At 49.1% G+C, this 12,714-nt stretch overlaps 1 pseudogene; it reads right to left on the bottom strand.

The window, feature by feature from the left end:
- Window positions 1–7,869, bottom strand: part of LOC147117671 (uncharacterized) — a 95,277-nt pseudogene extending 87,408 nt beyond the window's left edge.
- Window positions 7,870–12,714: the final 4,845 nt, after the last annotated feature.

Here is a 12,714-nt window from a genome sequence, read left to right as displayed (position 1 = left end):
CTTCTACAAACTCAACAAAAGTCAGTAGAAATCAAACAGCAACTAACCTGAAAGCAGTTGACGATCACTTTAAATAGCGCTGGTGGAGGTTCCGTCCTGTTGTTGAATGCATGTTCAGCTGCTCATCTTTAAGAGAGGGCATTAGCTGGAGCATTGAGGTCGAAAATGGCAGCGCTGGCGTCAAGTCAGCGTGACGTCACGATCTGCCTACGTGTCAGCGTGACATCACAGACCCAGCACCTGCGCTAATGACCTCACCAAAATAGCGACTGGGGCAGCCAGCACCAGAAGTGTGCGCGTGCAGCGTGGATGGCAGTTTGGACACAAAATGGCACCGGTAGCGCCAAAAAAACGGGCGCTACGGATCAAAATTTTGCAGCCAATAGCTTCCACAGACTCCAGGTCAGCACAGAGGAAATTGCACAGCTGTGCATTAGAAACATAGAAACATAGAAGATAGGAGCAGGAGTAGGCCATTCGGCCCTTCGAGCCTGCTCCGCCATTCAATGAGATCATGGCTGATCATCCAAATTCAGTACCCTGTCCCTACCTTCTCCCCACATCCCTTGATCCCTTTAGCCTTAAGAAATATATCCAACTCTTTTTTGAATATATTTAATGAACTGGCCTCCACCGCCCTCTGTGACAGAGAATTCCACAGGTTCACCACTCTCTGGGTGAAGAAATTCCTCCTCATTTCAGTCCTAAATGGCTTACCCCTTATCCTTAGACTATGACCCCTGGTTCTGGACTCCCCGGCCATCATAAACATCCTTCCTGCATCTAGTCTGTCCAGGCCTGACAGAATTTTATAGGTTTTGATGAGATCCCCTCTCAATCTTCTAAACTCCAGTGAGTATAAGCCCAATCGACACAATCTCTCCTCATACGTCATTCCTGCCATCCCAGGTATCAGCCTGGTGAATCTTCGCTGCACTCCTTCCATGGCAAGAACATCCTTCCTCAGGTAAGGCGACCAAAACTGCACGCAATACTCAAGGTGCGGTCTCACCAAGGCCCTGTACAACTGCAGCAAGACATCCTTGCTCCTGTACTCGAACCCTCTCGCTATGAAGGCCAACATACCATTTGCCTTCTTAACCGCCTGCTGCACCTGCATGCTTACCTTCAGCGACTGGTGCACAAGAACACCCAGGTCTCTTTGCACTTCCCCTTCTCCCAATCTATTGCCATTCAAATAATAATCTGCCTTCCTGTTTTTGCCACCAAAGTAGATAACCTCACATTTATCCACATTATAGTGCATTTGCCATGTTTCTGCCCAATCACCCAATCTGTCCAAATCGTACTGGAGTTTCACGACATCCTCCTCACAGCTTACCCTCCCACCCAGCTTTGTGTCGTCTGCAAATTTGGAGAAATTACATCCAAATCCCTCGTCCAGATCATTAATATATATTGTGAACAGCTGGGGTCCTAAGATTCTGGCCATATGCTGCGAGGAAATCTGCACCCAACCTCTTCCATGGGGACAACACTACCAATGGCAGTTACGGTCATCTCCTCCCTCAACATTTCTGCCTCTGCCTCCTTCCAGGCTAGGAATCATCTGCAGTATCAACTAATTTAGTTGTATGTAGATGTATCAAACAAGTGACTGCTGCAGCATTGGGCAGGGCCAGCACTTCCATCCCACTGATTAGCAACAGTAGCATGATATGACTACCCAATTCCACCACAGTACTGCATTTCCCAAAGTACAGTGGGTTATTGATGGTATCTGTGTGACTGTGCAGTAGTTCCCCATTCCTCATCTGACACCACCACATGCGCCTCCTCATCTGTGCACTGTGACTCATCTGGTGCTTGAGGTCTCTGACTGCATAATGTGGGGTATGTGAAGCTATGGCTGATGCTTGCAAATGTTGGTGAGAGTGACACACGGGGCTGTAAGATGCTGTTTTGTTCTAGGACACCTACAATGCTTCTTCCAGATCCACAATAACAGAAGAGGGGCATGTTAAATCCGTGTATCTTTAGGTAGTGTGTCCTTCAATCAATAGACAGACTGTAGAGGAACAATCAACAGGTGTTTACTGAATGAGGGTTACTCTAAAACTACAGTACAGATCCCTACTCAGGGTTTATATACAGGTGTGGTCACTGCCGGTACTACAGTATACAGGAGCTGTAAAAAGTAGTTCTCCCCTTAAAGGTACATACACTATAATTCCTCCCCTTTTAGATTAACAGTACCATAACATTCATTTAACAATTAACACTTTTAACATGCAACATTAACTGAAAATAGTCCATTTATAAATTCAGTCTTTGGGACGGCTTCCTGATCCTTTCTGGATAGCGCCTTTCCTGAGTGTCTTGCTCTTGGTGCGGAGGCGATTCTAGCCCCCTGTTGTCGGTTGGTTCATCAGCTTCCGATACTACTTTTTCTGGGGTAGCTGCTACCTGTATGTCGGGTTCATCACCAGGTACGCGAGACATGGGGTTGACTCGTTCCTGTGACTCTAGGATCTGGTCGACATGGCGTCTCACAATGTTCTCCCCAACATCCACTGTGTACATTAGTGGCCCCTGCCGTGTGCATATCATTTCTGGTTGCCATTTCTCTGTTCGGTAGTCGTGGGCCAAGACTGGTTGCCCTACATTGAAGCTCCTTGTCGGTTTCTCATTGATGTGCTGGAATTGCTTATTCTCAACATTGCTTCGTACATTTGGTCTGAGCAAATCCAGACGAGATCTCAACCTTCGGTTAAAGAACATCATGGCCGGGGTCTGGTTGGTGACTGCATGTGTCGCATTTCTGTAGGCTAACAGGAAATTGTCCACCTTATGCTGCAGTGGAATGTCGTCATCGCACATGGCCCTTACTGCCTTTTTAAAGGTTTGTACGAACCTCTCAGCCAATCCATTTGTGGCTGGATGATACGGAGCGGATGTGTAATGCCTTACCCCATTCCTTTTCATAAATTTCCGAAACTCTTCGGACACAAACTGTGGTCCGTTATCAGAGCAAATCTGCGCTGGCAAGCCGTTCCTGGCAAATATGGTCCGTAGGACTGCAATCATTTTCTCCATGGTGGTGGAGGACATTTTGATTATCTCAGGCCATTTCGAGTGCGCATCCACGGCTATTAAAAACATTGAGTCCATGAATGGACCAGCAAAATCAATATGCACCCGTTGCCATGGAGAGGAGGGCCACTCCCATGGGTGTAGAGGGGCATGTGGTGGTGCATTTTGGACCTTCTGGCATCCTGAGCAGCTCTTTGTCAGGTCCTCGATTTGCTGATCGATCCCCGGCCACCACACATAAGCCCTAGCAAGGCTTTTCATTTTCACCCCTCCCAGATGGCCTTCGTGAAGCTCATTGAGCATTCTCTCCCTTAACTTGGGTGGAATTACCACTCGGGATCCACACATCAAGGTCCCCTGGCATACTGACAGCTGTTCTCTTCTGGATGAGAATGCTGGCAACAGTGAGTCGCCAGGTGTTGGCCATCCCTTCACCGTCAAGTCATATACCCGAGACAGTGTCGGGTCATTTCGGGTCTCCTTCTCTATATCCGCGTTAGTTACTGGCAAGCGTTCAATTATAGTCGAATAAAATATTTCGACAGGGTCCACTGCTGGTTCTTCCTCCGCAGTAGGCAGTGGCAGGCGTGATAGCCCATCAGCGTTTCCATGCTGTTTCGTGTCCTTATACTCTATTTCATATTGGTTCGCCCCTAGAAAAAGGGACCATCTTTGTAGCCGTTGCGCAGTCATCACCGGAACGCCCTTCTTTGGATCAAAGATGGAGACAAGTGGTTGGTGGTCAGTCAGCAAGGTGAACTTCTGCCCGTGCAGATAGTGGTTGAACTTTTTCACTCCCCACACTAGGCTGAGGGCCTCCCTGTCAATCTGGGCGTAGTTACGCTCGGCTGAGGTTAGTGACCGAGACGCAAAGGCTACTGGCCTCTCCGAGGCGTCCGGGAATTTGTGCAACAGCACCGCTCCAATACCATAGGGTGATGCATCACACGCCAACCGAATTGGTAGTGCTGGGTTGAAATGAGCCAACACCTCTTTTGATGTGATCAATTCTTTGCACTTCTGGAAAGCTCGTTTACATTCGTCATTCCACTTCCATGGTACCCCCGTTTGCAGTACGGTGTTCAGTGGGTGTAGTACTGTAGACAAATTCGGCAAGAACTTATGGTAGTAGTTCACCAGCCCGAGGAACGACCTCAGTTGTGACACATTTTCCGGTGCTGGAGCCTTGACTACTGCCTCAATCTTTTCAGGGGACTTATGTAACCCCTCTTCATCAATAACGTGGCCACAATACGAGATCTGCTTCTGGAAAAACTCGCATTTGTGGCGATTAGCTCGGAGCCCATATTCCTTCAACCTAGTGAGCACCTGCTCCAGGTTGGCGAGGTGATCACTGTCATTTTCGCCCGTGACCAGGATGTCGTCCAAATAACACTGGGTCCCTGGAATCCCTTGCAGGACTTGATCCATTGCCCTTTGCCAAATAGCCGGAGCTGATGCTACCCCGAACACCAGCCGGTTGTTCAGTGTTGATCGTGAGGTACTGTTTCGAGGCTTCTTCTACCTCCATTTGCAGGTACGCCTGGGCCAGATCAATCTTAGTGAAGTGTTTTCCTCCAGATAGCGAGGCGAAAATATCTTCAATCCGCGGAAGCGGATATTGTACCGTGTGAAGGACTGGGTTCACTTTCACCTTAAAGTCCCCACAGATGCGAACCTTCTTTGGTTCCCCAGGCATATTACTCAACGACCTCTTCATTACAGGAATGATGGGTGTAGCCCACTCGCTCCAGTCCACTTTGGACAGTACTCCAGAACGTTCCAAACCTTCCAGCTCTGCTTCGGCGGCTGGGCGGATCGCATAAGGCACCGGTCTGACCTTAAAAAACCTTGGGCTTGCATTTTCCTCTATTTTGATCATCGCTGTTATGCCTTTTAGTGTTCCGAGTCCCTCCTGCAACACTTCTTGTGCGTCAGTTAGCATTTTTGACAGTCGTCCAGGTGTGACGTCGTCATCCTTTTTGGCATCTACAGTCAGTGCTTGTATGAAATGCCAATCTAGCTGTATCTTCCGGATCCATTCACGTCCTAGTAGTGGTGGTCCTCCATCTGGCCAATACATATAGGTCCATTTTTGGTGTTTCCTTGCCGTTATATATAACGTTCACCCTTATTTTTCCTTTGAGGTAGACTTTTTGCCCCGTGTACGTCTTCAAGACAATCTCTGTATCTCTCAAGGGTATATGTAAGAATAGCCGCTTGTAGTCGCTTCGGTTTATGACTGTTAGGGCTGATCCTGTGTCCAATTCCATTTTCACTTGGACTCCAGTTATCTTGAGCGTGACCCAGATAGTTTGGTGATCCTCCATTTTGATTACATTATGTAGTTTCAGACAACCCAACTCCTTGCTTCCGGAGTCTGTATCACTTTTCTGTTCGTCTGAACTACTCTCCATCACCTTATGTACCTTCTTGTACTTCTCCTGTGGAGATTTCTTGCTGCTGGTTTTCTTTCCCGACCTGCAGACTCTTGCTATGTGTCCTACTTTTCCACACTGTCTGCACACTTGGTCCTTGAACCAACAATCCTTATGGTCGTGTGTTGTTCTGCCGCAGCGATAGCACTTCACTGTTCCGTATGACATTTCATTTGTGCCATATTCTTGCGGTCTCCGTTGTATCTCTGCAGCGCCCCATGCGGCTGCTTCATGTGATACTGCCATGCTGAAAGCCTTGTCCAGCGTAAGATCCTTTTCTGATAGAAGCCATTTCTGGGTTCCTTCACTTTGAAGCCCACACACAAACTTGTCCCTTAAAGTATCTGCTAGTCCCGTTCCAAACTGGCAGTGTTTCGATAGCTTGCGCCCTTCCGTTAAATACTCAGCATTACTTTCATCTTTATGCTGGTTCCTTTTGTGAAACTTAAATCTTTCTGCTATCAGCAGCGGTGTGGGGTTTAAGTGGTCCTGTAGGATTGACACTATGTTTTCAAAATCCTTTTCCACTGGCTTCTCTGGGGTTACTAGGTTTCGCAGTAAGCCATACGTTTTTGCACCCATGGAATTCAACAATACCAGTGCTTTCCTGTCATCTGGCACTTCATTCGCTATGCGTTCGACATATGTCGCCCAATCTTCGACTTCATTGTCGAACGCTGTGACACTGCCACTCTTCGGGATCCCTGGGTGTGGTTAGACTGGCTAAAAATGGCGTCTCCCGCGCTCTCCCTTCTTCTCCGCTGTGGCTCAAAATGGCGTCTCCTATGCTTTCCTTTCTTCCCGCGCTCTCCCTTCTTCTCCGCTGTGGCTCAAAATGGCTTCTCCCGTGCTTTCCTTTCTTCCCGCGCTCTCCCTTCTTCTCCGCGGACGCTGCTCGGCCCTTGAACACTGGCTGCGCTCTGCACGTTTTCCTGCGCGCCTCTCTCGTTGACGCTGCTCGGTCCTGAACCCTGGCTGTGCCCTGTGCACTTTACCCTCTCTCACTTTTTCCGTCGACGCTGCTCGGTCTTTTCCTGTGCTGTCGGTCGGCTCTAGCCGCCGCTGTGCGGGAAAGGTCTGCGCCGTACCTGTTGCCAGCCCGTCCCGCTGGAGTCTCCGCTGGATGGTCGACGCCCGTGCCTCCGGAATCGGCCCTCTTCTGCAGAGTTGCAGGTAGGTTCGAATCGACTCGTCGCCAATGTTAAATCCATATATCTTTAGGTAGTGTGTCCTTCAATCAATAGACAGAGACTGCAGAGGAACAATCAACAGGTGTTTACTGAATGAGGGTTACTCTAAAACTACAGTACAGATCCCTACTCAGGGTTTATATACAGGTGTGGTCACTGCCAGTACTACAGTATACAGGAGCTGTAAAAAGTAGTTCTCCCCTTAAAGGTACATACACTACAGAGCACATGCTAAAATATTGGATCCAAGAGACTCCTGCAAACAGAAATTGACTTTACAATGCTGTATAGTCATTTTGTAAGAGTTTTCACTTTTAGAACTGCCTGTGCATTCCCTTAATTCCTCAAACATACTTGCCTGCTACTGTAACCTGCCTATACCTTTTATGATGCTCTCCTGTAAGCTCTAGTTACACCACCTCCCACCCTGCCACCCACAGACAACTTCACTTTTCCCATGCATCTTCTAAAGACTCCTACATCCACCTTATCCAAATAGTGACCACCCCTTAATACATCCTTTCCTTCTCTTACTCCTTTTCTCTCTGGTGCTCACTATGCTGGGAATAATCTGTACATAATACTCACTAGCACTGAATACTGATATGGGCAGAATCTATAATAGCTTTTCCAAGGGAAATGGATTATTTTTGAAGAACAATTTAACAGGATATGTGAAAAAAGCTGGGGAATTGGATTAAATTAATAGTTCTTTCAGAAATTTAGCACAAGCACAATTGGCTGAATGGCTTCCTTCTGTGCTATGAAATTCTGATTCTACAATTCTTCATCTACCTTCCACGTCACAAATGACATCCAAATTGGGCAACGGAGAAATGAAAGTTAAACTTGGGAAATATTTAGCTGAAGGCAAACAGGTGACAGAACATGATATTAAATCCATGCCAAGTTGTTGTGGGTGTTAAATAGGGGTCAGCCACTTCCTCACAGGGTGCACGTAAGACCTTCCTGGTCCTTTCAATAGTGGGCCCAAACCCAAGGTGGCAGCCATGAGCTTCCATGTCAGCAGTATGTGCTGCCATGAAAGCTGTCAGAGCTATCATAACAGGTGCCACCATGGTGTTGATGTATCTGACCACTTGGTCCATGTTGGACAGAATGGTCTCCTTGCTCTGCACAAAGCTTTGAGACAAGTTGGAGCTGTACTCCTCCATGCTCTGTGACATTGTGACACAGGGTGAGCTTAGGTCCTTCCTCGGCTATAAAGCATAGAACCGTACTGTGCAAGGTAGTTACTGACTTGGGGGAGCATACTGCTGACTATCTATGTTTTTAATTATTTTTGTTACGTATACAGCTGGAATCAGCTTCTTATTGTCTCAGGATCCCTGCTCTGTGAGTCATCACCTTCTTCTCCTCCATGATGACAATATTCAACATTTCGAATGTTAAATATTACTACTAAACGCTTGTCCGATGGGGCCAAATGAATTCACTCGGTTCTGAACTAGTCAGGTCACTTCAGTCATCTGTATCCTTTCTGTGACAAATCACTCTTGACCTTGTCTATCCAGCGCTTCCTTGGTCTTCCGATGCCAAAAGCTTGTGAAAAATACAAATAATGAGAACATGAATCTCGTTCAGTAAGGTTAAAAACTATTTTTCACCAGAGGTAAATCCATATTCCAGGCAGATATCAAATTCCTGGCCAATAAGTTCAAAATATTTCATTTCAGTTTAAAACAAATCAAACTGGGAACTGGATGGTCCAATGGGTTAGACATTCACATTTCACTTCTGGGACTTGAGCTCAAATCCAACCCAGACTGATGGGATGACAGTTTCGTTTATCTGCTGCCAGTAAGGGTCCTATGTGAAATGAGTTTGGGCTCAGTTCCCCGTGAGCATGGGTGTACAGAACAAAACTGCCCCTAATTCAGCAACTATTGGCAATCTCACTCAGAGGCCACAGTACGAACATGCCTTGCCCTGATTAGCACAAACATTTTAAAAAGGAGAAAAAAAAAATCAAACCAAATAAATGCAGAATCAACACGTGGCTGATTCCCAGTCTAGTGCATTCCCAGTCTCAACCATGCAACTGCAGGAAAGGGTTCAGCAGAGGTTGGGGCCTAGAAATACAATGGGGCCGCACCTGTCTTTCAGGTGCAAAACCAGCCCCTATCAGCCAAGATGGTGGTGGGGGGGCACACGCACATTACATACCGGATGTGCAGAAAAAGAGGCATTCAGGGCCTGTGTCTGAAACAGGCGTTCGGCCCTTTGCATGAGCAAATAGGGGGCCTTGTGCCTGTTTGAAGCCCACTTTTTAAAATTGGGCTGCCCTGAACGTGGCCAGCGCCAGGCTGACTGCGTTCAGGAAAAAGTAGCACCAGGGATAAATCCATATTCCATAAAAGAACAGCTGCAGGTCACAGCTAAAAAGGAAGCTTTTTAAAAAAAGTACATACCTAAATTGGGAGCTGGAGTGCTCCACCTGGCTCCACTGCAATGTCAAAGACCATTGCCGGCCCCGACTTGGCCCCCTCCCAATCACCTTTCTCCTCTCTCCCGATCGCTGACCCCTCCCTCTCCCAATCACCTTTCTCCTCTCTCCCAATCGCTGCCCCCTCCCTCTCCCAATCACCTTTTTCCTCTCTCCCGATCGCTGCCCCCTCCCTCTCCCGATCGCTGCCCCCTCCCATTCCCATTCACTGTTTCTCCCTCTCCCTATCATTGCCTCTCCCGATCGCTGCCCCCTCCCTCTCCCGAATGCTGCCCCCTCCCTCTCCCTATTGCTGTTTCTCCCTCTCCCTATCATTGCCCCCTCCCTCTCCCGATCGCTGCCCCCTCCCTCTCCCAATCACTGCCCCTCCCTCTCCGAATCACTGCCCCCTCCCTCTCCCAATCACTGCCCCCTCCCTCTCCCAATCACTGCCCCTCCCTCTCCGAATCACTGCCCCCTCCCTTTCCCAATCACTGCCCCTCCCTCTCCGAATCACTGCCCCCTCCCTCTCCCAATCACTGCCCCCTCCCTCGCCCGATCGCTGCACCCTCCCTCTCCCAATCACTGCCCCCTCCCTCTCCCAATCACTGCCCCCTCCCTCTCCCAATCACTGCCCCCTCCCTCTCCCAATCACCTTTTTCCTCTCTCCCGATCGCTGCCCCCTCCCTCTCCCGATCGCTGCCCCCTCCCTTTCCCATTCACTGTTTCTCCCTCTCCCTATCATTGCCTCTCCCGATCGCTGCCCCCTCCCTCTCCGAATCACTGCCCCCTCCCTCTCCCAATCACTGCCCCCTCCCTCTCCCAATCACTGCCCCTCCCTCTCCCAATCACTGCCCTTCCCTCTCCCAATCACTGCCCTTCCCTCTCCCAATCACTGCCCTTCCCTCTCCCATTCACTGTTTCTCCCTCTCCCGATCGCTGCCCCCTCCCTCTCCCAATCACCTTTCTACTCTCCCGATCGCTGCCCCCTCCCTCTCCCATTCACTGTTTCTCCCTCTCCCTATCATTGCCTCTCCCGATCACTGCCCCCACCCTCTCCCGATCGCTGCCCCCCTCGCCCTTTCATTGTCCCTCCCTCTCCCGATCGCTGCCCCCTCCCTCTCCCTATCACTGCCCCTCCCTCTCCCAAACACTGCCCCCTCCCTCTCCCAATCACTGCCCCCTCCCTCTCCCAATCACTGCCCCCTCCCTCTCCCAATCATTGCCCCTCCCTCTCCCAATCATTGCCCCTCCCTCTCCCTATCATTGCCCCTCCCTCTCGCGATCACTGCCCCCTCCCTCTCCCAATCATTGCCCCTCCCTCTCCCTATCATTGCCCCTCCCTCTTGCGATCACTGCCCCCTCCCTCTCCCAATCATTGCCCCTCCCTCTCCCTATCATTGCCCCTCCCTCTCGCGATCACTGCCCCCTCCCTCTCCCGATCACTGCCCCCTCCCTCTTCCAATAACTGCCCCCTCCCTCTCCCGATCACCGCCCCCTCCCTCTCCCAATTACTGCCCCTCCCTCTCCCAATCATTGCCCCTCCCTCTCCCAATCACTGCCCCTCCCTCTCCCTATAATTGCCCGCTCCCTCTCCCAATCACTACCCCTCCCTCTCCAAATCACTGCCTCTCCCTCTCCCGATCACTGCCCCCTCCCTCTCCCAATCACTGCCCCCTCCCTCTCCCAATCACTGCCCCTCCCCCCTATCATTGCCCCTCCTATTATGTCCGTGAATGATTGAGACACGGACAGCAGGAGTTGAACAAAACAAGTCTTTACTGATTGAAGTCAATCGGGAAACTGAAACTACAGAGGCTCACTAGCGCCTTTTATACAGGGTTGGTCACTGCCGGTGCTGCAGTCTGAGACCAGTTATTCTCTTAAAGGTACATACAGAACAATTCCTCCCCTTTTAGATAAACAGTACATAACATTCATTTAACAACTAAATGATAACTAATTACAATCACAATTACGGTTGCTAGATACATTGGTTAAGTTTAAGCAATTATAAGTTCAGTCTTTGAGGAGGCTTCCTGATTCTGTCTGAATAACGCCTCTTTGGGGTATCAGGTTCTTCTGGCAATGTTGAGTCGAGATCAATGTCGTTGTTTGGTTCATCTGCTTCCAATATCACCGATTCTGCGGTAGATGCAATTGGTACGTCGATTTCATTTCCAGGTGTATCAGATCGTGGTGTGGAGTTGACGTTTTCCAGTGACTCTAGAATCTGGTCAGCATGGCGTCTTACAATGCTCTCTCCAACGTCCACGGTATACATGAGAGGTCCTTGCCGTGTACAAATCGTTCCTGGCTGCCATTTCTCAGTGCGGTAGTCCCGGGCCAAAACTGGTTGACCTATCTTAAAACTCCTGGTCGGCCTTTCATTCATATTCTGAAACTGCCTGTTCGCCACATCTCTTCGGATGTTTGGCTTAACCAAATCCAAGCGGCATCATAGTCTTCGATTGAAGAACATCATGGCTGGGGTTTGGTTGGTAACCGCATGTGTCGCATTCCGGTAGGCAAACAAGAAGTTGTCCACCTTGTGTTGAAGGGGTATATCTTCATTACACATTGCCTTGATAGCCTTCTTGAATGTTTGGACAAACCTCTCGGCCAATCCATTAGTGGCTGGATGATATGGGGCAGATGTGTAATGCTTAACGCCATTGTTCTTTAAGAACCTCCGGGACTCTTCAGACACAAACTGTGGTCCATTGTCAGAGCAAATCTGTTCAGGCAGCCCATTCCTGGCGAATATGATTCGCAAAACTGTGATAGTTTTTTCCGTGGTGGTTGAGGACATTTTTATTACCTCTGGCCACTTTGAATGTGCATCCACCGCAATTAAAAACATCGAGTCCATGAAGGGACCAGCAAAATCAATGTGCACCCGTTGCCATGGAGATGAGGGCCACTCCCATGGATGCAGAGGAGCTTGTGGTGGGGCATTTTGGACCTTCTGGCATCCTGCACAGCTCTTGGTCATCTCTTCGATTTCTCTATCGATTCCCGGCCACCACACAAACGCTCTGGCTAAGTTCTTCATTTTTACCCCACCCAGATGACCCTCATGAAGCTCATTGAGCACTCTATCCGTCAACTTAGGTGGAATTACTACTCTGGATCCACACATCAAGGTTCCTCTGCACACTGACAGCTGTTCTCTTCTCGGCGAGAATGCTGGCAGCACTGGTTCACCATGTGCTGGCCATCCCTTCACTGTTAAATCATAGACCCGAGATAGTGTTGGGACATTCCGTGTTTCCTTTTCTATGTTTGCATTCGTCACAGGGAGACATTCGACTATGGTCGAGTGGAATAACTACATTGGATCCACTGCAAGGTCTTCTTCTTCCACCGTCGGCAACGGTAGGCGTGACAATCCATTAGCATTCCCATGCTGTTTAGTTCCTTTGTACTCGATGTCATATTGGTGTGCCCCTAGGAAAAGGGACCACCTCTGCAGCCGTTGTGCTGTCATTATCGGTACGCCCTTCTGAGGGTTGAAAATGGAGACAAGAGGTTGATGATCGGTTAGTAGAGTAAATTTTTGACCGTACAGGTAGTGATTGAACTT

Source organism: Somniosus microcephalus, chromosome 5 (assembly GCF_052327205.1).
Source record: "Somniosus microcephalus isolate GS21.2 chromosome 5, FLI_Smic_1.0, whole genome shotgun sequence".
Lineage (NCBI taxonomy): Eukaryota > Metazoa > Chordata > Chondrichthyes > Squaliformes > Somniosidae > Somniosus > Somniosus microcephalus.
The sequence above is the reverse complement of the archived record's forward strand: the minus strand, read 5'-3'. Positions and strand labels throughout refer to the sequence as shown.